Source organism: Molossus molossus, unplaced genomic scaffold (assembly GCF_014108415.1).
Source record: "Molossus molossus isolate mMolMol1 unplaced genomic scaffold, mMolMol1.p scaffold_m16_p_17, whole genome shotgun sequence".
In the NCBI taxonomy this organism is placed as follows: domain Eukaryota; kingdom Metazoa; phylum Chordata; class Mammalia; order Chiroptera; family Molossidae; genus Molossus; species Molossus molossus.
Genome location: NW_023425352.1, coordinates 58,210,172 through 58,233,029, shown reverse-complemented (window position 1 = coordinate 58,233,029; position 22,858 = coordinate 58,210,172). Strand labels below are relative to the sequence as shown.

General features: G+C 53.2%; 1 protein-coding gene across 13 annotated transcripts in view; it reads left to right on the top strand.

Annotated features, from left to right (window-relative positions):
- KCNMA1 (potassium calcium-activated channel subfamily M alpha 1) overlaps window positions 1–22,858 on the top strand; it is a 701,914-nt gene that overhangs the window by 174,126 nt on the left and 504,930 nt on the right. The window lies entirely within an intron of this gene.

Here is a 22,858-nt window from a genome sequence, read left to right as displayed (position 1 = left end):
ATTCAAGTTTCATGAAATCCTTCAGGCCTGGTCCAGTGGGCCTTGGTTCTGGTCCCAGGAGGATGTTAGCAACTGTATGTGCTACTGTTTTATAAAATCATCGCAAACCACGTTCCCCTTGGTGAGTTGCTTTGAATTTTCTATCCTTGAATGTTGTTACACCTTTTCACTCTAGAATTTTAAAGTTGTAAAAATGATGTAATAATAGCTTTCAAAGACATTAAAAAAACCAGTCACAATCCCACCAGCATATCTTCCATTTTAAAAAATGCTTTAAATTACTGAAAAAAACACACACAAAAAAAACTATTCTTATTTTTATCCTATGCTCCTGACAGTATATTTTAACTGAATTCCTGCCTTCTTCCTTCCCTCCCTCCCTCCTCTCCCTTTCCTTCCATCCTGCCCACCTGGTCACTGCTGGGTACCCAGTGCTTCTAGCCCACATCTAGAGTGTACCTCCTGAAGGGGGTACAGTCAGGACCCTGCTCAGAAAGCGTCCCGGGCTCATCCTTGGTAACGCGCTCTGCTCTGCCCTCTGGCCGGCCAGATCAGTCCCAGATCCTAGGAGGCAGAGGGGGGCAAGCTGGGCATCGGGCAAGCTGGGAGCACCTCCCTCGTTCTTGCTTTCCAGTCTATTCAAATGGCACATTTTGGCTGAAGGACTGTGTATGTGAAGAACTCGGGCTGGCACCAGGAATCCCTTCCCTTTCGAGCCTGGTACAGTCAGAAACTTTTCTTTTGATGCCTCTGACCCATACACGTTTTTAAACGTTTTCAGCTCCATTTAGACATCTTTACCGTGTATGGCGTTCTTAGCATTCATTTACGTTCATTTCAAACAGTTGTTGAAGTGCGCAGCAGCAGGGTGTGTCCAAACGCTGCGATGAAGTGCAGATGGACTTCCCGGGGAAGGCCACGCTGTGTGCTGCTGGGAACGCGCTGTGCTTTTGGTGCCATGGTAGCTGTGTGACCTCGGGTTGGTTACTGCACTTCTCTGTGCTCAGTTTCCTTTTCGGCAAAGTGGAGAGGATCACTCCTACCCCAGCTGGGAGGATTAATGAACTGAGATACTGTGTGTAAAGAAAGCCTGGCAGACAAACAGCAGGGGTTTCGGTTCCCTCCCCCTTCCTTTCCTGCAAGTTTTCTTTGGAGCTTGGGAACCTGCGAGGAGTTAATAGTCTGTTAACAAACACTCTGTGTCCAAGGAAGCTCAGATGGCCAAGGATGGCGTTTGGAGAGTGGAGACGTTTTCTTGTAATGTAAATAGCCAGCTTCGACCTAAGTCTCTACTTTTGGTAAACCTCTAGTTTCACCTGATAGGTGTCCTTCGCGCCCTTCTGCCTGGGGTTCTGGGACTCTGTCCCTGTTGGGTCTTGATGGAGAAGCAGGGCCCAGGTGTGCGGCCCGTGAAGGCCACCTCGGCTGCGTCTCTCTGATTCCCTTAGGGATGGCGTTGGAGCAGGCCTGTTACGAAAGCCACCTCCAGCAGGTCTTAAGGACGCCTGGGGGCCTGGTCCCGTCTTCCTTCCCGACGCAGACGCATTCTGCACCTGCCAGCACTGACTCGGCCTCCGGCCTCCGAGTCTTGCGGGTTCGTTGGCTGAATTCTCCTTGTGGTCTGAGACTGGGATTGAAAGTGTTTTAAAAGCCCTCCCCTACTTCAGGATCTGGGTTCCATGATGTAACTAAAGATAGAGTTCTTCACTCTGTCACCACCAGCTGGTGAACTGGGCACATTCTCTTCCCTCTCTGGTCTTTTGTGTCCTCATTGTAACCCGAAGATTGTGGGATATGTTTACGAGGGGTGGGACTGGGCAGCAACTTTGGACCTGGTTCAGCCAGCAGCCCGTGTTGCTGGCGCATTTTCTGCCTCCTTGTGCCTGGTTTCTTCGACATGTAGTCATGTCCTTAGGTGTTACGGGATCTGGACGTTGACAGAAACTTGAGAGTTTGTTAGGCTTCAGGGTTCCCAAGTGCAAGCAGCGTCGGACACAAGGACAAGACCTGAGTCACCAGGAGGCAGATGGGCCTTTGCGCTCTTCGTGCAGCGCTGGTCTCGAGGAGGAGGCGCGGCCTCGGTCCTGAGCACTCGCAGTCTCACCTGTGTCCCTCTGGGCAGCGCCCCCTGGGACTGCCCGCTCTGCTTTGTGCTGCATTGTGCTTATTTGGAAGGTTATCCCCCCCCACACACACACACACAAGTAATCCTGGTGTTTCACTGCGATAGTCTTACAACTTTCCATTAAAATATATTAGTATATTTACTGAATTAAAAAATGCAAGTTCACTTCAAGAAGACGTTTCCGGCTACTGGTGGCGCAGGCACGTGCAGCCCGGGCGCTTGAGGCGGCGCTGCGTGACCAGCAGGGTTAGACAGCCCTTTGTTCTGGGTTAGTCGGAAAGCCCCCGCTCTGACTCCCTTGCTGACCGCATCATCAACAGGACACAGAGGGCAGCTTCCAGCAGCCAAAAAGGTCCTCTAGGGCAGGGCAGCATCTTCTCCCTCCTGCACAAGGACCTCGGCGAATCACTGTTCATCTCTTACACACACATCTCCGTGGGCCGCAGGCTTCTCGGCAGCCTTTGGCTGGGCCTGGGGTCTGGGAGTGAGAGCCACCGTGCCAGGCTCTGAGGGCCCCGAGGACGCTGGTGGCCTGTCTTCATACGGAAGAACTTGCACTGACTTCCCGATGCCCAAACTCTGCACACAGAGGACAGTCTTGCACCGAGTCGCCGGCTCAGCTGGCATCTCGAGGTCGGCTTGGAGATGGGTGTGGGGAGAGGCTTCTTAGCGACGGCTGCCCCTCCAGACCATGGTGTCTCCCAGTTCTGGTGGCCTCCAGCTCTACTCCAGCCGGCCCAGAACCAGGTCCTTGCCCAGGAACCCGCCAGTCTTCCCCGGAGTGGCAGGAAGGCTGCTTGTGCTGGTGCCTCTGACTTTTTAGCGATTGGTTCTTCCCTGGGGAACGTGGTCGGGAAGGCGAGAGGCAGACCCTGCACGGATGGCAGAGACCGTGCCTACGACCCCTCCCGCGGTTCACAGGCTGTGAGGCCAGCTGCCTGTGCTGGGCGAGCAAGGTCACCTGCGAGGCGATGGCAGGTTGTGCCCTGCACTGTTTAGCTGAGCTTCCCACGGGGAGGCTTTCTGTGGCCGGGGGTGGATCCGGCTTGGGCCCGCAGGACACTGTGCTGTGCTCAATGCCCCTGTGTGGATGTCAGAATGACCTGTCAAACACTGACATCACCGCTTTTGACACATTAAAGCAGACATCATGATGGTTGCCTGATTTCTGAGCCCCTGACCTTCCTCAGTTTGAAATACAGTCAGTAATTCCCTCTTCTTATGAACAAACCTCCCTGCCTGTTCCCCCGCCATAGCCTACTCTATCCCTGACCTTGACCTCTCCCTGACCCTCACGCAATCCCTTACCTCACACCATCCTTAATCCACCCCATCTTCCCCCCGCCCCGGCCTTTCTAGAAGTCTCTCCTACCCAGGTAGTGCATGCAAAGTCAATTTTGCCTCTTATTTGATAATTAAAAACAATGTTGAAAGTTCATTACTTTGTTTTTTTTGTTGTTTGTTTTCTTGAGAGAGAGAAGAAGGGAAAGAGAGATGGAAACATCGATGTGAGAGAGAAACATTGACTGGCTGCCTCCAGCTCACCCCCACTAGCAATTGAGCCCGAAACCCAGGCATGTGCCCTGACCAGGAATCGAACTGGGACCTTTCCGTCCATGGGATGACACTCAGTCCACTGAGCCACACCAGCCGGGCAATACTTTGTTTTTTTAAGTTGTAGCAGAATGGCCCAGCTTTAAAATGACAGTGTAGGCAAAAAGCTGGATCGAAAGGGGGTGTTTTTGGGTTCTCTGCCTTCTGGGCCTGACTGGCCACCACCTCCCCAGGCCCACCATTTGCCCAGGTCTCTGTTTTCTCATTGGCCGTCGGAGGGATTTGGGTCAGGTGGATGCCAGTCTGCTCCCGGGTGTGACGGTGATGCCAAAGCTGTGAGTCTCCGCATCTGACACAGGATGGCTGCGCTCGGCTCCGCGGCTCAGAACGAGGACGCGGGATCAGGCCGCCGCTGCCGCAGGTGGTTTGATGAGGAATAGGGTCGACAGGTGAGCAGGGCCTGTTGGCATCGTGTGCCCAGCACCTAGAAAGGTGCCCATAAAAGTGGGCTGAGGGAAAGAACACTGGGTGCCCGGGTGGGACCTGTGCAGGGCAGTAAAGCAGGTTGAGGAGGCGAAGTCCTTTGGCCTCTCTTCAAGCAGGACCTCACCCGGTAACTCGGAGGTGGGGCACGGGGTGGGTGGAGATCTGGGTCTCAGTCTGGGATCCTGCGGTGGGAGAGGCCTGCTGTGTGCTCTTCCCACCCGGGCCCGGCCCCTGGCCTTTTGCTGTCGGTGTTCAGGCTCCGGGGAAGCTGCAGTATCCAGCAGTTGCTGCTGGATTTCATGTTGCAGCTGCTGAGACACCAGCTGCCGCGGGACTGAGCCCTCAGCCTCCCCTGCGGTCACCTCTGTATTCTTCAGACCGGCTGGAGCCTTGGTAAACCAGGATGGGGCCCAGGCCCGCCTTCCACTTAGACCCTTCCCCATTCCCTGTGCTTACACCCTTCTGTCTGGCAAATCACAAAGGACCAGAGCAATCCCTGGGATCCTCCTCTGCTCCCTGGCGCCAGAGGCCTCGAGGTACTGATTGCATTTGAATCCCCACACTCAGCTACAGAATGCCACGTCATCGACAGTCTGTCTCTTCACGTCATCTTTGTGCTTTGCAATCTGGGAGTGGGAGCCCATCGGTGGCCCCTCCAGTGCTTGGTCTTGGCAGCTGAGCCCATCAGGAGGATGACCAGTCACTGCATGTGGTCTGGGCCAGAGTCAGGGGAAACTGGCACCTTGATATGCTGCCTTCAGGAGGGTCACTGGGCCAGCTGGTCTGAGCTGGAAATTGATCTCTTAGCTCTTGGAACTGGTGGAAATGCAGATGGACAGCGGACACTTCAGAGGAGGAACAGCTGCCATCCCCAAACATGTCATTGTCTGAAACTTGGAAAAGCCATAGTGCAATGTGACCCAAGGAAATCATGAAGAGACAGAGAGGAGAGGGGAGAGTTTATTGTTATTGATGATCTGTGAATTTTAATCAAGGCACATTGATGGTGCAGGCTTTGGCCTTCAGCGGCTGACATAGTCCTCCTGGCACACTCAGCGGAGGCCCTTCCTGCACCCGCGGCCGCACAGAGGTGTTGTACCGGCATGAGGACGAGCTGGGCTTCCTGACGCTGGTGGGACTTGCACTGAGATGGGCTGGTGAGAGGCGGTGCGTGGAGGTGAGGTGAGCGGATGGCACCTCCCTGCGTCCTCCGCAGGTTCGGTGGTCACCACCGTGGGGTCCTCTTCAGCTCTGCCTGCGGAGAGTGTGGGCTCTGTCCGCTCTCCTGGGCAACAGTCAAGCTCATGCTCACCAGCTCCACTCCCCAGGTGGCTGTCCTGGATGGTGTTGGTAGAACCACACTGTGACGTGGCCAAGGGAGGCTGGACCCCGTATCTCGCTGTGGATAACATCCACACCATTTGTGCAGGGGCGTAGACTGGACATCAGGACTCCGGGCTTGGCACTGCCACCACCTGTTAACAGGACTTGGGAGCATGACCAGCTCATTGCTCAGTTCTGGTCCGTGGGGAGGATGGGTTGGCTGGCATATCGCACACACATGTGCGCACACGCACACATGTATGAAAATCTCACAATATGTTCTTTGGAACATTAGTTCTGAGAGTTGTAACTAGATAATAAAGGGTTTTATTTGAGAAAGTACACAAAATACTAGGTTAAAATATGAGCTTAAACAAAGTTATTAAACTCGTTTCTTCTTGCAGAACTTTTAGGGCCTTTAATACACTAATATGGGGAGTAGCTAAGGGGGGTGCAGTCTTCAGTGATTCCCAAACTTAGCGGACCACAGAGCACTTGTGTTGTAGAGGAGCTAACGGAACTCATGCTCCTTGGAATCTACCTTGGGAATCACTAGTCTACATCAGTGGTTCTCAGCTGGTGGCGACAGTGCCAATGTCTGGTGACAACTTAGTTGTCTAAACTGGGGGCAACTGGGAAGGAGGGCAGGTTGCTGCTGGCATCCAGGGGACAGAGGCCGGGGATGCTGCAAACATCCCACAACACAGGGCAGATACCCGCAGCATAGGCCAAAACATCAATTGTGCTGAGGTTGAGAAACCCTGGACTGTGTGGTCCTTAAAGCCCCCCACCCCTCCCAGCTCTAATACTTGGGGGACTGGGTGGTTTGGTGATGCTCCCCTACTTGGTACACCATTTACCCTCAGGCTCTCTGGCCCCTGAACATCATCGCTCTCTGGAAGGCAGGAGGGCGAGGCCTCTCTGCCTCCTCCTCGATGTACATTCCCCGGCTCCAGGCCACGTGCCCACATACCCGTATGTCCAGTAAGCAGGGTCTGGCATCTCTGGCAGCTCATGGGCTGGTGTCTAGGTGAGAAGAACACACAGTCTCCCTTTCCTGGGTCTTGTCTCCCCCTTCGGTGGCCCATCTGGGGGAGCTCACTGGGCTCTGTTGCCTGAGAAACTTGGATTTCAGAGCCCACAGCCTGCCAGACGCCGTTCCCGCAGGCGGGCTGAGGTTCCAAGGAGAATTTCCAGCTCACAGAGATTCATCACCCTTTGAAAGTTTAAAATCACATGTGGTTTTTATGGATAGTCAGGTATTCCAGCTCTTCCCCTTAGCCCCTCCCCACGCACACAATCGCCTCCAGGAACCGAAACACTAGGAAGGGAATTCCACCACGGCTGACCCACCCAGAGGGGACCGTGCAGTTGTATCTGCAGCAAGGTACTGTCACGCCGAATCAGCCCCTCACAGAAATGCCCTTTGTTGTGAACAGCTTCAGGGAGATCAGCAGCCATTCTAGGGTTCGCTCTGAGCTTCCCTTCCTTCCCCAGGATTCTCTGCTGCCACCAGGCACTTGACGTGTCTGACCCAAGGTGGACATTCACTTTCTGCCTGCCCTCCACCCCCCAGTCCTCTGCTTATTGTCATCACAGGGGCCTCGGTATCCCTGGGGTCCCAGCCGTTCACTGAGAAGCTGGCTTCTCCCTTGGAGGCAGCAGGCAGTGTGAGCAGGCTCACAGTCCACCTGTCGCGGACAGCACTTTAGGAGGGCCCTGGGGAGACCTTGGGGGGAGGCGCCATCTCCACGTTCCCCATCTGTAGAGGAGGGAGCATTGTCCTGTGTTCAGAGATAATCAGATGGGAGCAAACTTGTGAAATTTATGCAACAAACTTTATTTGCCACTGGCCCTGGAGGAGATTGTATGAAACGCCTTTTTAAAAAGGACACTCAGGCCCTGGCCGGTTTGGTTTAGTGGTTGGAGCATAGGCCCAAGGTCCAAAGGGTCTCAGGTTCGATGCCCAGTCAAGGGTGTGTACCTGGGTTGCGGGTTCAATCCCTAACCCCACTGGGGTTGTGTGGGAAGCAGCTGATTGATGTGTCTCTCACATCAATGTTTCTCTCTCTTTCCTTCCCTCCCTCTCTTCATTCCACTCTCTCTAAGAAAATCAATGGAAAAGTATCCTTGGGTGAGGATTAACCAAAACAAAACAGGATACTCAGTGATGGATGATTGAATGGGCATAGCCCTAGGTCCTTGCTCAGTTGGTTCAGCCATTTGAGTGTTAACCATGTGCTAGGAAGTGCTGCCATTTTCTCTAATGTTGCAGGATCTGTAAATCTGGAGACACAGAGAATGGTGGGAAGTCCCTTGTGTGGTGTGCGTCAGATTTAAGGGGGCTGCAAAGCCTTCCCACCACCACCCATCAGCACTAATTCAGTATTATGAGTCCTGACACTGTTCTGAGTGTTTTCTGCTAATCCACATAGCCACTCTTGGTGGTGGATATTAACAACCCCATTTCCAGGTGAGGGGACTGAGGCTCAAGGGAGGCTAAGAACTCACCCAAGTTACTAGCAGAGCCGGCATTTGGACTCATTTCCAGCCATGCTCTTAATTCTGTGCTGGCTTGAGTCCAGCCTTCTTCCAGCTTGGACCTGTCTGCATGGCACGGCCTCAGTGCCGCCGCCAGGTGCAGGGCTCTGGGGAGCGTCCCCGTGGCCATGAGACTGTGACAGCACCTGGTGCTCACACACAGTGGGCAGGGCTGTCTGGCTCTTCCTTTGGGAAGAACTGCTGTGCACTGTGCTTAGAAACTGTACGTGCCTCATGTTAGAAATGAGCTCCCCTAAGAAGAAATTTTCAGTTCGTGGCTGCAACCCTTAGTGGATTATAAAATCAATTTAGCAGGTTGCAACCATTGCTAAAAAAAAGACGTGAAAGTGCTGTACATCTCTTGTAATAAGGTTAGGTATTGTTTCATGAGCCCTTTGTTGCAATTACTCATGTACGAGATGTGTGTGGGTCACGATGTGAAACCTATTTCTTGCTGTGGGTGGAGGTCACAGTTTGAAAGCACTGCCCTGGAGGGGAGCTGGGCATGCAGCACAGGCGCCGAGAGGCTGTGGGCTTTGCTCTCTTATCTCGGCTGGGGGTGGGTGGAAGGCAGCGAGGGGCACGGCAGGTCTTGGCAGGTGGGTCAGCAGGGGTTGGCTGTGCACCTGCTCTGAGCTGGGCTCTGTTAGGGACTTCAGGACTTCGGAGATGTTAGAGAGGAGGCTCCTATTGTTCCTCAGGGTCTTCCTTTTCAGTCGGAGAGCCAGGTCCGCCCAAGAAGATGAGAGGATGTAACAACAGCTACGAGATTAAGGGTGGGGCAGTGCAGTGCAGCCTTGACCAAGAGCCTGGGTGTCAGAGCAGCCTGCCTGGGTGCGCATCTCGGCGTGACTCCCCTGCTTGTCCTTCCGTGACCTTGGTTGGGTCACCTAACCTCTCTGGCCTCAGTTTCCTCATCTGCAAAATTGGCACAACAGTGGTACACACTGCATCAGGTGGTTGTGGATTGCGTTAGTGTTTACAGAATGGCGAGAACAATGCCTGGCTCAGAGCCATCGCAGGTTTGTTATATAAAACGAGTCATTTGAGCTTTATTGGAGTGCCGGTAGAAAGGTTTCCCCAGGCAGGACTAGAAGCAGGCCTTGAAAATGACTCCCTTTAAATTCTCCTCATCGTGATCATCTACAAGTATTTTCTTGCTATAAATATATTCTGGCCATTGTGTAAAGTCTTCCACGTATGTTCTACAATCCAGGGAATTGGGAGACATCATGCCCACTTCACAGATGGGGAAAAAGTATCAAATCAGGGTCCAGCCAGGCCCCAGGCTCAGGCCGGTCTGGAGGAAGCCTGTGCTCCTGAACCAGAGGCCACCTCCGCCCTGGGCCCGCTGCCGCTGCTTTCTCTGAAGGTGTGGCTGCCTAGGTCCGTTCCTGACCCGGAGAAAGAGACTGTCCTCTCCGCTGGCAGAGGGAGGGTTTGAAGCACAGTGAATCCGCGGAGCGCCCCGGCCCACCTGAGGGGTGACTCGTGTGTTCACTACGGAGACCTGGTTTCTCATGACTCCTGCAGCCCTGGTCCGTGTTGCTGAGGCCCGAGATGTGTGGCAGCCTGCTCTGCCCCAGGCCTGGCTCATCCTCTCAGGCTCAGAAGCCAAGGCCCTGCCTGGACAGACAGCCCATGGCAGATGCAGGCCCCCCTTTAAAATGCTGTGTTACAGGCCTCCAAGCAGGCTGCACGGCCCAGCGGAGACCCATGCATTTTTAACACCCTCCTGCCTTTGGAGGAAGGTCCTCGAAGACTGTAGGAATCATTAGGGCTCTTAGTCACCCAGCTCCGCACAGGAAACTAAGGATCTCAGCTTTGCTCACAGCAGGAGGAGTCCTGGGCCGGGGCAAGCCTGGAGGGCGCCCACGCTGCCCCCCTGGGGGACCCGCCCTGGACCCACACTTCCAGGGTGGGTGTGGGCTGATTGGCAGTTGAACAAGGGGAACAAATGCAGACAGTGAGAAGGCAGGCCTCTGTAGACTTGTACCCAGCGCCCACTGGATGCTGACCTCTCCCCTAAGCACCGTGGACAGACATGATAGAGAAGGCTGGGCTGGGGGACGCCCATGCTCAGGAGCCTGAACATGCGTACAGTCGGGCTAGGAGTGGTCATGGAAAGCTCACAGGAGAGAAACTCAGGTGAGGGAACCAGTGGTTTGAAAGTACTACTGTGATAGAGCTGGGCATTGTCTCTACACAAAATAGTCACTCCTGGAAGCAGCCATCAGCCCTCCAACACTTACTTCCTGATTCATCCATTATTCATTCATTCATTCATTCAACAAGTACCTTCCCTGTGCCTACTCCGACACCGCCCAGTTTGAGGCCCAGGGATCCTGAGGGCTTGGCAGAAATTGTCCTCCTCCCACCTCCTTCGTGAAATCAGCCTGTTCCACGGAGACTGGCTCCTGCCTTTTAACAGCCTCCTCCACGCTCTGTCTTCTCTCCTGTGTCATGTCCTACCTTTATTTGGTTTGGGGCACTTGTCTTATTTGCCTCGAAAGATCTTCAGCTGTAAGCACAGGTTGTATTTTATTGTCTGAGAGCCTACAGTGAGCACTGTCTCTCTGAGTGGCACACAGGTGTATTGTTGAATGAATGAATGAATGAATGAATGAATGAATGCATGAACGTAGGGCTTCATTCCTAACCGCAGAGACCTCCCCTGTGGAGATGCAGCTGATCCCTTTGATGAGAGCACAGGCTCACAGCCAGTCTTCCTAGGCTCAGCTTGTCAGCTTTCGAGCTGCGTGACCACGGGCAGGTGCCTTGACTTCTCAGTGCATCTGAGCTCTCATCTGCAGAGTGGGAGATGTTAGCAACAGTCACTACAAGGATGACAAGGCAAGTACATGTGTGTTACTTAGATTTATATTTAGCCATAGTAAGTGATGTATGAGTTAGTAGTAATGTACCAGACCATCGAGCATCTCATACAATCCTCACAGCACCCTGCAGAGGGTTTACTAACTTGCTGCAGTTTGCACGGCAAATTCGATTTCAATACGAAACAAAACAAGCATAAACTGAGACAAATCTGCACACCCAGGACTGTGTGTCCCCTGTGACGGCGCACCATTCCCCCGGCTGGATTACTTCTCAACTCCACAGTCAAGGCAGAGATGGGAATGCACTGGTAGTCTCCTCTCCTGGCCAAAGGCTAACATGCTGTCTGGTGGATCACACGGACATTTGAAATGAGGTGCTGACCTTGGAAGGGATGACGGAGGTGATTCTCAATGTCTGGGGGCATAGTGTGTCTCTGCTCTGCCCATCTCAAAGAATCAGACTCCTCTCGTACTTTCCAAGGGCTTTAGAGTGGGAGGTGATGTCTCGACAATCTCATGATCTGCTGCAGCAGAAAACATGGCCTCGGCCCACCTATAAAACATCTGAAGAGCTTCAAGTTCATACCAACTTCATGTGAGCTGCCAGCCCTGGGTTGGCATGGATTGGAGGGGCAAGGAAGGCATTTGGTTGGATCTGATTTTTCATTCATTGGCCTCTGAGCTTGGCAATAGAGAGTCCCCATTTCCTGGTGTCTCCTTTCTCTCTATCAACAATAATGAGCTGTGTTCATGTTCTTTTCTTGGCTCCTTCCCAACGTATCGGGCACATAACTAGTCTGTCTAATTTGAGAATAAAAATTGTACCCCTTGTATTTTTAAAAGGAGAGGGGTATAATTCATGACTAAAACCAGGGTACTCAGACTGTGAAAATAATGTACTGCTGAACCATTCCCATACTGATTAGAGAAGGCGTGTCCAGCTCAGACCAGATGACTAGAAACTCTACATGTGACTGAGAAGCCCCTTGCCTCCTGGGGAGAAATGGGACTGGTGGAGCCAGGGTGGTGACAGCCAAGTCTTCTTAATTTACTCATTGAGTTTTTAAGAAGTTATTATTTTATTTATTGATCGATTTTGAGAGAGAAACATTGATTTGTTGTTCTACTTATTTATGCACTCCTCGGTTGCTGCTTGTATGTGCCCTCACCAGGGATCAAACCTGCAACCTGGTGTATCGGGATGATGCTCTAACCAACCTGGCCTCATTGACTTCTTTTTAGACTAAGAAGTAATCACATCATTTTTGCCAAAAGCAGCCCCATGAGTCCAACAGAATATCATCCTAATTAGGTAATCTAATCTGCGAAGAGAGACCCCAGCTTGAACCCTCACCAGGTAGCAGTGGTGCAGAGATGACAAAAGGGTCAGAGAGCTGGGACAGGTTGTCCCCTTGAAATTCATATGGACACCCAGAGTTAAGGCTTGGCCCGAGCTTCGTCTGGGCTGTGCGTGTGTGTGTTATCTGTGGTGATGAAGGACACTCTGTCTGGGGAAAGGCGTTACAAACTGGGTAGCTTCAAACAACAGAAATGTAATCTTTCGCAGTTCTGGAGGTCAGAAGTCAAGAATCAAGGGTTTGTGGGCCTATGCTCCCTCTTAACCCTGATGGGAGAATCCCTTTTTGCTTACTCCTAGCTTCTGGTGTTGGCATCCATCCTCGGCATTTCTTGGCTTGCAGCTTCATCACACCAGTCTCTTCCTCCGTCGTCACATGGCCTCCCTCCTGCGTCTGTCTCACATGGCACCCTCGTCCCTGTGCCTCTCTCTCCTCCTCCGATAAGGACATCGGTGATACTGGATTAAAGACTCACTGATTACATCTGCAAAGACCCTATTTCCAATTAAAGACATATTCATTGGTACTGGGGGTTAAAACTTAAACATAATTTTGGGGGACACGGACAACCCTCTCCCTTGCCTTGCCCTAATGCCTGAGGGATGAGTCAGAGTTTCTCCTGCTAGTGTGAGGAAGCAGACAGTTGGGGTTCTCCTGAGATTCAGGCCCTTGGAAGCAGGAGGGATCCTCAGGTGGAGGACTTAGGCCTTGAAGGTCCTTTTTCAGATCAGTGTTTCTCAAAGTGGGGTCCCCAGACAAAGCGGGATCTCAGTATCAGCTGAGAACTTGTGAGAAATGTAAATTCTGAGGCTACACCCCGGACCTGCTGGATCAGGAACTCTGGGGAGGGCCCAGCTGGTCCAGCAGGTCTCCCAGGTGGTTCTGAGGCCCAGAATGGTCTGAGAACTGTTCTTCCCAGCGCTTGCCTCTGTCCTCCTAGCCGCACGTCCTAATGGGATTGCCTGTGGGGACTGGTAGATGTTTGGGTTCGAGTAGAAAGTTCTTTGATCACATGAGTTTGGGAAGCACTGTGTTGATCTGAATCAAACAAGTTCCTTGGCTGGTGGCTAGTTCTGAGCTTCTGATAGGCTCTGTGCACTGCGTGTTGAAAATTTCGAGGAAGGGAACAGTAGCATTTCAGATTTCCTCGCTGAAAGAGCTACGCTTTTGCGTGGAGAGTCCCATCGGGCCGGCGCTGCCCCCGGCCCCCAGCAGGCACTCGGTGCGTGTCTGTGAACCAGCTTCGAGGAGCCGGCCTGGGGCCAGGGGACACATCCGCGAGCAGCCCAGTCCCTCTCTCCACGGGCCTGGCCGCCTGGCGCGGGAGCTGGCACGCCGCAGGCCGTGGGCCGAGTCTGGCCTTCCATCTGTTTCTGTGTAGCCTGTGAGCTAAGAATGGTTTTTACGTTTTTTAAATCGTTGAAGACAATTTAAATGAAAGCTATTCCATGAAATGTGAACCTTATATAAAATTCAAATTTCATTGTCTATAAATAAAACGTTATTGGGACACAACCACTCTCGTCTGTTTACATCTTGTCTGTGGCCACTTTGCTCTACAGCAGGATTGAGTCTTTGCTATCGAGACCACATGGCGTACAGGCCGCAGGGCCCAAGACGCTTTCTCTGACCCTCTGCGGAAACAGTGTGCAGACCCCTGGAGTGGTGAAGCCGAGAGGGGTGAACACGTGCTGCTAGTGCCTTGAGTACTGTGGAGGGAGAGTGCAAGGACCTCAGGACTGGGGCCTTCACTCACTGATGGTCGTGGGGGGGGTGGGTGGGGGAGGGGCGGGGCATAAGAGAAGGCTTTTTGGAGAAGGATCCTCAGGATGAGGAAAGTCGGGAATATGACTAGATGGAGAAGGTTGATCCAGGGAGGTAGGTGATCCTTGTAAATCCTGAGTCAGGAAAGAGGACCGTGCACTGAGGGATGGGAGAAAGTCCAGTATGGCTGGAGCCTAAAGAAGGTGAGGCCAAGCGTGGTCCCACCTGTGGCAGGATGCCAGCCAGAGGCCAGATAGGCAGAGCGCCTTGGAAGGCCTTGCTGAGCATCTTGAACTCACCTAAGAGCTGGGGAGTCACTGAAGCGTTTAGGCACAGGTATAGTGAGACGAGTGGTCTAAACTTGGTCCGGAGAATGGATGGGGGGCTGGAGCCAGAGTGGATGATGCACAAATAATTGGGAAGCTGAGCAGTGAACTAGGGGAGAGAGAGAGGGTGGGGAGGAGTGTGTGGCTTTGAGATGGAACGGCTCTCTGCAGTGCTCCCCTCCCTCCATGCAGGCCCTGTGTGCTCCTTGACAACCCAGGTGCTGGGCCTGCACTCTCTTGGTCTCTGATTTAGTAGTGAACATTGATTGCTTGTTGCACACCTGCTGCATATTCATGAGGCACAGTGCTAGACGTAGGTATTGGAATACACACACACACATATTCGAATATATATACATATATGTATACATATACACACATACATATATTCTATAGATATGAGAACTGATAAGATCCAGTTTCCGCCCGGCCAGTGTGGCTCAGTGGCTGAGCGTCAACTCATGTACCAAGAGGTTACCGGTTCAATTGCTGGCCAAGGCACATGCCCAGGTTGTGGGCCAAATCCCCAGTGGGGGGCATGCAGGAGGCAACCAGTCGATGTTCTCTTTCATCGATGTTTTCTCTCTCTCTCTCTCTCTCTCTAATCAATAAAGGGAAAAAAATCCAGTTTCTGACCTCAGGATTCTTAGCTGGAGGAGTGATGAATGAATCCACAGTATCTGAATGTAACGAGGGCTAATGACTAGAGGAACAAATAATTGTCTGAGGGGACAGAGAGGGAGTGCTGAGTGAGCACCACTGGGAGATGTTCATTCCAGTTAAGAAATCTGTAGAGGCTTCATGATGGAGGTGGCTTTTAAACTGCATCGTGAAGGTACATCAGACGTGGAAAGGAGAGGCGAGGGGACTGATCCACTATGAATGAGACGATGGCCTTGTGTCAGTGTAAGGTGTGTACAGAGGATGGAGGAGCAGTGTGGCTGGGCTGAGTGATGAGTGGAGGGGAGGAGGTGGTCCCAGGGCTCCCGAGCTGGTTTGGAAAACTGACTCAGACTCCTGGTTGCTCAGTGTGTCTGACACTGCAGTCCAGGCTGTGCTGAGAGAGTGAGCAACCCTCATTCATGGGCTGGCCGGGCAGCCCAGGGCTCGCTGCTTCTCTGATGGCCAGGGCCCTGCCTGCCGCATGTTGTGACCTCAAGGCATCAACAAGTTGGGTTTTCTAGCCCATTGGTCCTGTGATGATTTCTAATAGCCTTTGACCTCTGCTTGGCCTTCTCTTTCCAGCCGGTGCCTGGCTCCCGGCTGTGCCCAGAGACCAATGAGTTACAGTGCGTTTTTTTGGGTACTTGGTTCTGTTGTTCAGGGCAGTGACACAGGGTTGTTTCCGTTGTCCTGTCCAGAGGATACTTCATAAATGTGGGTGATGATGATGGGTCTCTTAAGAACAGTTTGCTGATTCATTTCTAAAAGTCTTTAAAAATAGCCAAGTAAAACAAACATACAGAGAAACATAAATATCAAAGTACGAAATAGTGAATAATCATAAGAAAATCCACCCACTGGGTGAAGAAACAGGTCAGTACCCAGAGCTTTCCCTGGGTCCCTTCTCCTTGGCTTGTTTCTCATGGTTGGTATGTCCACGCTAAGAAATCTTATGAAACTGTCTCTGTCCAGCTTCTGGTCCGAAAAGCAGCTGCAGAAGATGAAGAAGAACAAAGACGGGGGCTCAGGCGACATTCTGACTTTTCCTCTAGAGCTGCCCACCTGAAGGAGATCCTATACCCGTGAGTTCTCAGGGCAGACCGACGGTTGCTATGGAAACGCGGGCCACGCAGGTTCCTGGCTCAGGTGATGAGCAGCGTGCAGACGGCCGTTGTCCTGCAGGACTCTTCTCTCACTGCAGTGGTCAGATCCGAGATTTAACAGTTAGCTTCATCCGGTGCCCACCTGGTGTGCCCCCCCGCATGGAAGATGGAGCATGAATGGAGGGAGAAAATGTTTCTTTCTGCCCAGGGGAGACTGTGGGCCCTCACACAAGGATGCAGCAGAATTAACAACAGTTCAGAAATATTTCATTAGTAATCTTGACATTCAGCTTACAGACATTTTTGGAAACTGCATTTTCTAACAATTATCTTTGGACCAGCTTCGGTTAGAGCCTGCTCTTGTGGAAGGAGGCTAGTCTGAACAGGCATGAGGGCAGTGATGTTCTCCATCGGAAGAGAAGGCTGGAGGCTCTGCACTGTCTTCCAGGAGAGGGGTGTGTGCCTTTCGGAACTTCTCTCCGTGTTGCTCTTCACTCACCGGCGCGTCGCAACAGATTGACAAATTCAGGAGATTGGGGGGAGGAGAGGGACGCCGTCGGGAGGGAGGCCGCTGTGTGTGCACCTTTTGGCTCCCATGGGCTTGTTTTCTCTAGTCCCTGGCTCATCTTTGGGCTGGACCCACTTCGTGAAGGGTGCCCTCCTGACCCCGGGCTGGAGACAGGGAAAGGGTGCGGGTTCCCCAGAAGTGGCGAGCCAACACGTCCAGACACTCAGCGTGCTCGGTCTGGGTGGAAAACCTCATCGGAGGCCAGACTGAATCACACCAGTTTCTAAGACATTCTTCAACCATGTTAGGCAAGAGTTCCTGCCGACGAGCTGGGGTAGAAGGAAACCTGATATAATTTTGGAAAAACCTTCTTCAAGAAAGAAGTTTCTCACAGCTGCTTAGCCTCTCCCCAATGTCCAGGGTTGGAGGGGTCCCAGGCCATTCGGAGGAGATTGATGGGTGCAGGGGTGCCAAGAAAAGGGCCAAAGTTTCACAGTACCCGGGGCCTTGCCCTTCCTCACTCCCTTCAGGGATCTAGAAGGAGAAGGAGAAGCAGTCATCTGAACCCGATAGAAATAGAAGTCCCCTCCCCTGTCCCCAGGCTATTTCTTGACTTATTGTTATTATTTCACATTAACAGCCAGCCCAGATTTTTCTGTATTTGGCTGCTGTGTTGGAAATGTAGATACAGACTGGAGTGGTGGGAACCCAGGCGGAGCTCAGCCAGGCCTTCTGAGCGGGGTGCAGAATCCGAGTGCAGGGAGATAGGCAGCCCTGTGGAGCCCCAAGATTGGAGCCTGGGCCCCCACATGGGCTGGCCAGTTGCACTGCCCCCGAGTGCATCAGTGCACCTGGCCACCGGCCGTCCTGCCTCTGACTTCCTGAATGGGGGTCATTGGCAAAGGCAGTGGGATGACCGAATTTCAATAGCTTTTTTGACCTGAAACCAAATCCCATCTAAGTTCAGCAAATGGAAGAGGCTGAAAAATGTTCAGTTGAGGGCCGTAGGCGCTCACTGGATTAGGTCCTAAATCGTGGTGGACATTTTCCTGGCCCAGGACAGACCTTTTGTAAACAAGAACATTCGTCTTTCCTCGAGCGACGTGCCTGGCGAGCCATGTGCCTCTTGGAGGCCCCGGCCTCGACTCCTGTTGGGGTTCGGTGTTTGTGTTGAACGTGGAGCCGCAGTTTGGGACCTGTGCTCCGTCCAAGGTGCAAGTCATGGAAACTTCCCTGGTTCGGCCAGGATGTCAGCAGCACCCGGGCAAGGGCTGCTTTCCCAGTACTGAGCAGAGTCTTAATTTATTCAGTCACTACATATCTGTTAATCACCGCTGTATGCCAAACACTGGGTATAAAAACATGGGCCATGACTTCAGGGAGCTTCCAAGCTGACTGGGCCAATACGAGCTGCGGGGTCCGTGTTGAGCGAGGGAGCGGCTGTGGGCACCGGGGTTGGGCAGGAAGAGCCCGTCACTGGGCCCCTGGATCTGACGGGGAGATGAGGATGGTGGAGACAGTGGAGAGCGCATCCCAGGATAGGAAAAGCAGACACGAGGTGTGGGGGTCAGGGGTCCGAGTCCCATCAGAGAGCTCTGTGAAGAAGGGCAAGGGCAGACTGCCGTCCGAACACCAGGCAGGAGTTGGAGTTCTGTGCTGTGCATGGCAGGGACTGAGGAAGACCTCAGATTCCAGAAAATATGAACAGAGTGAAAACAAAGCAGAAGAAAACAAAACCCCAGCATTTGTCAGTCACTCTTTAACACACTGTCACGTCCCCACTATGTGCTAAGCACAGTTCTAGGCTCTGAGGATTTGCAGTGAGCAGATGGGCCAGATGCCCAGGACTTAAGTCACCCTGTGGGGAGGCCGATGGGGAAGGAGCCAGCCGAGTGCGAGGTCAGGTGGTGTGAGAGTTCTGAGGGGACTGGGGCCCCGAGGGGTGACAGCGATCTGTGGCGCTGGGCTGTAACTTAGATGTTCACAAGTTGCCTTCTTACTCCATGCTGCTTCTGCCTGTTAACTTGGAGGGAGGGCAACGTTCAGCCACAGGCAATCCATCCATCTGCTGTCTGCCGGTACCTTCCCTCCACTTGCCCCAGAACCATGGTCTGGGGCCCTGGCAACAGTCGCAGTGTTTCCAGGGAGGTTGTTTAGGTTCCGTGCATTTCCCGCTGCAGCGCCGGGGTGGGCGTTAGGGCCCAGCAGTGAGGCTGGGAACTCAGGACCCTTTGGTAAGGCCCTGAACCCCGAAACCTGACGCATTCCTTTCTCTCCTGCTCTGGGGCCAGCACTAGCTGAGCTGCTGGAGCCCTGAGGGACCTTGTCTCTGTTTCCTGGGCCCTGCCTCTCCTGGCCCCTCCAGGCTGCTTCTGATGGCGTGACGACACCCTGGGGCCACACAGAGGGGCCTGGCCACCGCGAGCAAGGTCTCTGGGCGATCCTTTTCCGTCTGCAGAATGAGGACTAGGCGAGTGTTTCCTAGACTTCCCACGTGATACTAAATTAAACTTCAAAAAACAGGCTCTCACAGGGTTGCCGGCCTTTTATTTTGACAAGCAAGGACATGAAAAAGAAACTGTCCAGGCCAGCTCTGTCATCATTGTCATTTCATGTAAAGGCCACATTCTTCCCGACAAAGGAGTGGTGACATAGTGTGGAAGAAGGGGACAGCGCTCCCTGGAGAGGAGCACTGGCCACTTGCTGACACACACGCATTACCAGGTGCTGCCGCCGCTGTTTTCAGACTGTCCCGGAGCAGAGCTGCTTTGTGGCCCACGGGCCACGGACCGGAGGGCCGTCCTTCCCACCCAGACCAGCTCCTGCCCCGATGCCCAGGGCAGTGGGCTTCCTTCCTCTCCCCCTTCTCCCCTCCGGACCCTTCCACGGTCTCTCTCAGCAGCCCCTCCTGGCAGTGCGGACATTTCCGAATCACCCAGGGCTGCTCTTCAGGAGCTGCAAGAGCCTGTCACCTCTGACCAGGTGAGCTGGTCCCTGGAGCATTTAAACCAGCGGTTCTCAACCTGTGGGTCGCGACCCCTTTGGGGGTCGAACGACCCTTTCACAGGGGTCTCCTAAGACCGTTGGAAAACACATATTCCGATGGTCTTAGGAACCAAGACACCGCTCCTCTATCCACCCCAGGAGGGTCCCCCCACATGCAGACACGCCCACAGACAACATGAGGAGCTGTACTAAAGGGTCGCGGCATTAGGGAGGTTGAGAACCACTGAAACCCATCATCTTTGGGCAGCATTCAGTTATTCCGCAGCCTTATTCATATCCTTGTTTTGATCCATTCTGCCCTTTTCTCCATTAACTTGAGCCATAGAGATTAACTTGGCCATGGCAGAGAGAATTCTGCCTTCTTTTATGAAAATGAGGGTTTTGGCTTTCCTGTCGGTCCTAGTTATCTACCTCTTGCCTGTCTTGACAAAAAACCAGATTAGGCCTCCCCTTCAGTGGAGTGGACAGAGATCAGATTTGCTGTTTGGAAAACATGGATTCCCAGCCTGGTCAGTTCCTTGTTAGCTGTGGGACCTTGGGCAGGCCACTGTTCAGGGTGTTACAAGCTGACAGGGACTGCTGTTTACTGAGCCTTCACCAGAGGGCTCTGCATTCATTCATCATCACGGCGGGTCCTTACAGATGCTCTTGGCAGATGTGTAAGCCTACTTCTCCAACGAGGAAACTGAGGCTAGACAGCAGTGACTGCTTCCCGCTGTCCCCGAGCCTCCTCTCGGCCCCGTGGGGCGATCCGCAGCCTCTGGTGAACGCTGTTTCTCCCGGTCTGTACCCTCGGCCCCTCCCTTCTGAAGGAAGGGAATCGACCGCACACCAAGTCCCTCGCACCTCTGACCTCGGTGCTCTGTGACTCTGAGATTCATTTTTTTTTTAAGACAACATGTTTTGAAGGAGTTTGAGTGCTTCCCTTGAAACAAGGAGTCATGCTAAATTGCCGTCCATAAAACATGCGGTTCTTCCCACAAGGAAAGGGATTGGTGTTGAGCGCACGGCCTCAGTGGGATTTGTGAGGCCACGGTGCTAACCACAGATCTTCAGAAAGCCCCCGTGCCTCCGTTGTTCATCTTCAGAATGGGGGTGCTGGTGCCTCGCTTGCAGGACTGTTAACAGGATCAACCAAGATACCAAGGCGTTCAGAAAATTACATCCATTATTCATCCACCTGAACTTGTGGCCCTGCTTCAGGCTTGCCTGGTGTGATTACAAGTTGTTGTTTTTTTTTTATCCTCACCCGAGGACATTTTTCGATATTTTGTTCAGATAGAGTGGGAGGGAGAGAGAGAGAGAGAAAACATCGACGTGAAAGGGACACATCTAGTGGTCGTCACCCACACAACCCAACCAGGGCCGGGGACAAACTGCAATCGAGGTACCTGCCCTTAGCGGGAACCGAACCTGGGCCTCTCCAAACCACAGGCTGGCGCTCTAACCGCTGAGCCAAACTGGCCAGGGCACAAGTTGTTTTTCCTCTACTGGAAAACAAATATGCTTTTTGTCTTCTGACTGGGCCACTGTGGTGGGTTTCCTCTCGGGGAGGTTCCTGAGCTGTCCCCGGGCAGGTCAGGCTGCCCTGCAGGCCAGCAGAGCCACCATGCCTTTGCCAGAGAGCTGGCTGACATGGACCCAGCCCGGTCCCTCTGGCCGAGGGAGCAGCGCTGAGCTCTCTGCAGGTCCAATTTCTAGTCTCCCAAGCCCCGACAGGGAACTCTGGACTGTCACTTTTATGCTCCCGTTATATTAAGCTAATTGAAGAAAAGCAAGTAATTATTTTGCACATCTGATGTATTGGCAGAGATGTGTGCGTTGCTCCTGAAAGCGTGGGGTTGAGCAGCAAGTGTGGCCACTTAAGAACACATCTCACAGTGGAGTATCATGTCTCGTGGGTCATTCTGTTCCTACGCGGGACCCTCCCCAAGCCATTTCTCCAACACCCTTTCCTTCATGGTTGTCCAGATGCAGAGGTCTGTCCTGCAGGGATCTGTTATTTAGAAGCCCTGAGGGTATAAGATGATTATTTCAGTGGGAGTAATAAGCTGCATCTCAGAAGGAGAGCCCAGCTCTTCTCTGTACCCTTTGCCTATCCCAGGGCACTCAGGGATAGAAGAGAAACATGGCCTTTAGTCCTAGAAGGGACTGGATTTAATTTTCAGCTCTGCCGCTTACAAGGTGAGTGATCTCGTAAATGACCCAACCTCTGTGGGCCTCGTAACGTTCCTACCTTGCAGTCGGGTTGTGAGGATTCAGTGAGATGGTGATAAACCACCTAGGAGAGAACGTGGCCCATCGGCACACTGCTCTCCCCGAGCATTTTACACCACCAGACACCTGTTAGTGAGGGACTTACCACTCCTGACCTCCAGGTCAGGCCGGACAGAACCTGGGGAGCGTTTACTCAGCTCCTCTGACTTTGAGACAGGAACCCTGAGGCACAGAGATGGTGAGCGACTTGCTAAAGGTCAGCGGGCCTTTTTCTGCTGCCACCTTTTTTTTTCTCCCACAAAAACCGATGAAGAGCAGTTGCTCACACACAGCTCAGGGAGCTGCTAGCAGTGTGAACCGTAAGATGATCAGGTCTCTTATGGGATCCGATAAACTCAGATGGTGCTCCAACACCCAGAGCAAATGGTGTTGTCTGAGCTGCCCTTTAGGGTCTGGTGGCGTGAATCTGCGAACACTGTGCCCCGTTCCCGGGGGTGTAGCTTGAAGTTAGCAAACCGGACAGCTGCTGGGTGAGTTCATCCAGCGCGAACGTGGTGTCCCCTGCGTGTGTGGGGTGCGGGGAGGTGGACAGGACGCTGCAAGGTGCAGGGGAGGCTCTGCACTGCCGGGGACAGGTTGGGGAACCGAGCTTCCCGGGGACAGAAAGCAACTGTGCCACCCTCCCACCAGCTCTGGGTGGAGCCCGCCTCTGCTGCCCCATCCGCCCTGCCCCCTCCCCTCCCTTGGCAGAACTCTCACAGGAAAGTCCCAGCTGATGGTGCCCACATTATGCTTCATTTGCTTGAGCCGCTTAAGGTAATCGGCCTAATCCCTAATGCGCAGGATTATCGGTACCTGGGAGGACCCCGTGGCTGGCTGCCTGTCCAGGACGGGCACTGTGCCTAGGACGGTGGCTCTGTGCTGTGTGGCAGGAGTGGGCATGGCTGGAAGACCCTTCCCAGCGTTTAGGCCCCGTGAGGACACAGGGCTCAGGGACCAGGACAGTGGCCCGCGTGGAGCCACTGGGAGCCCGTGGGTTTGTAGGTG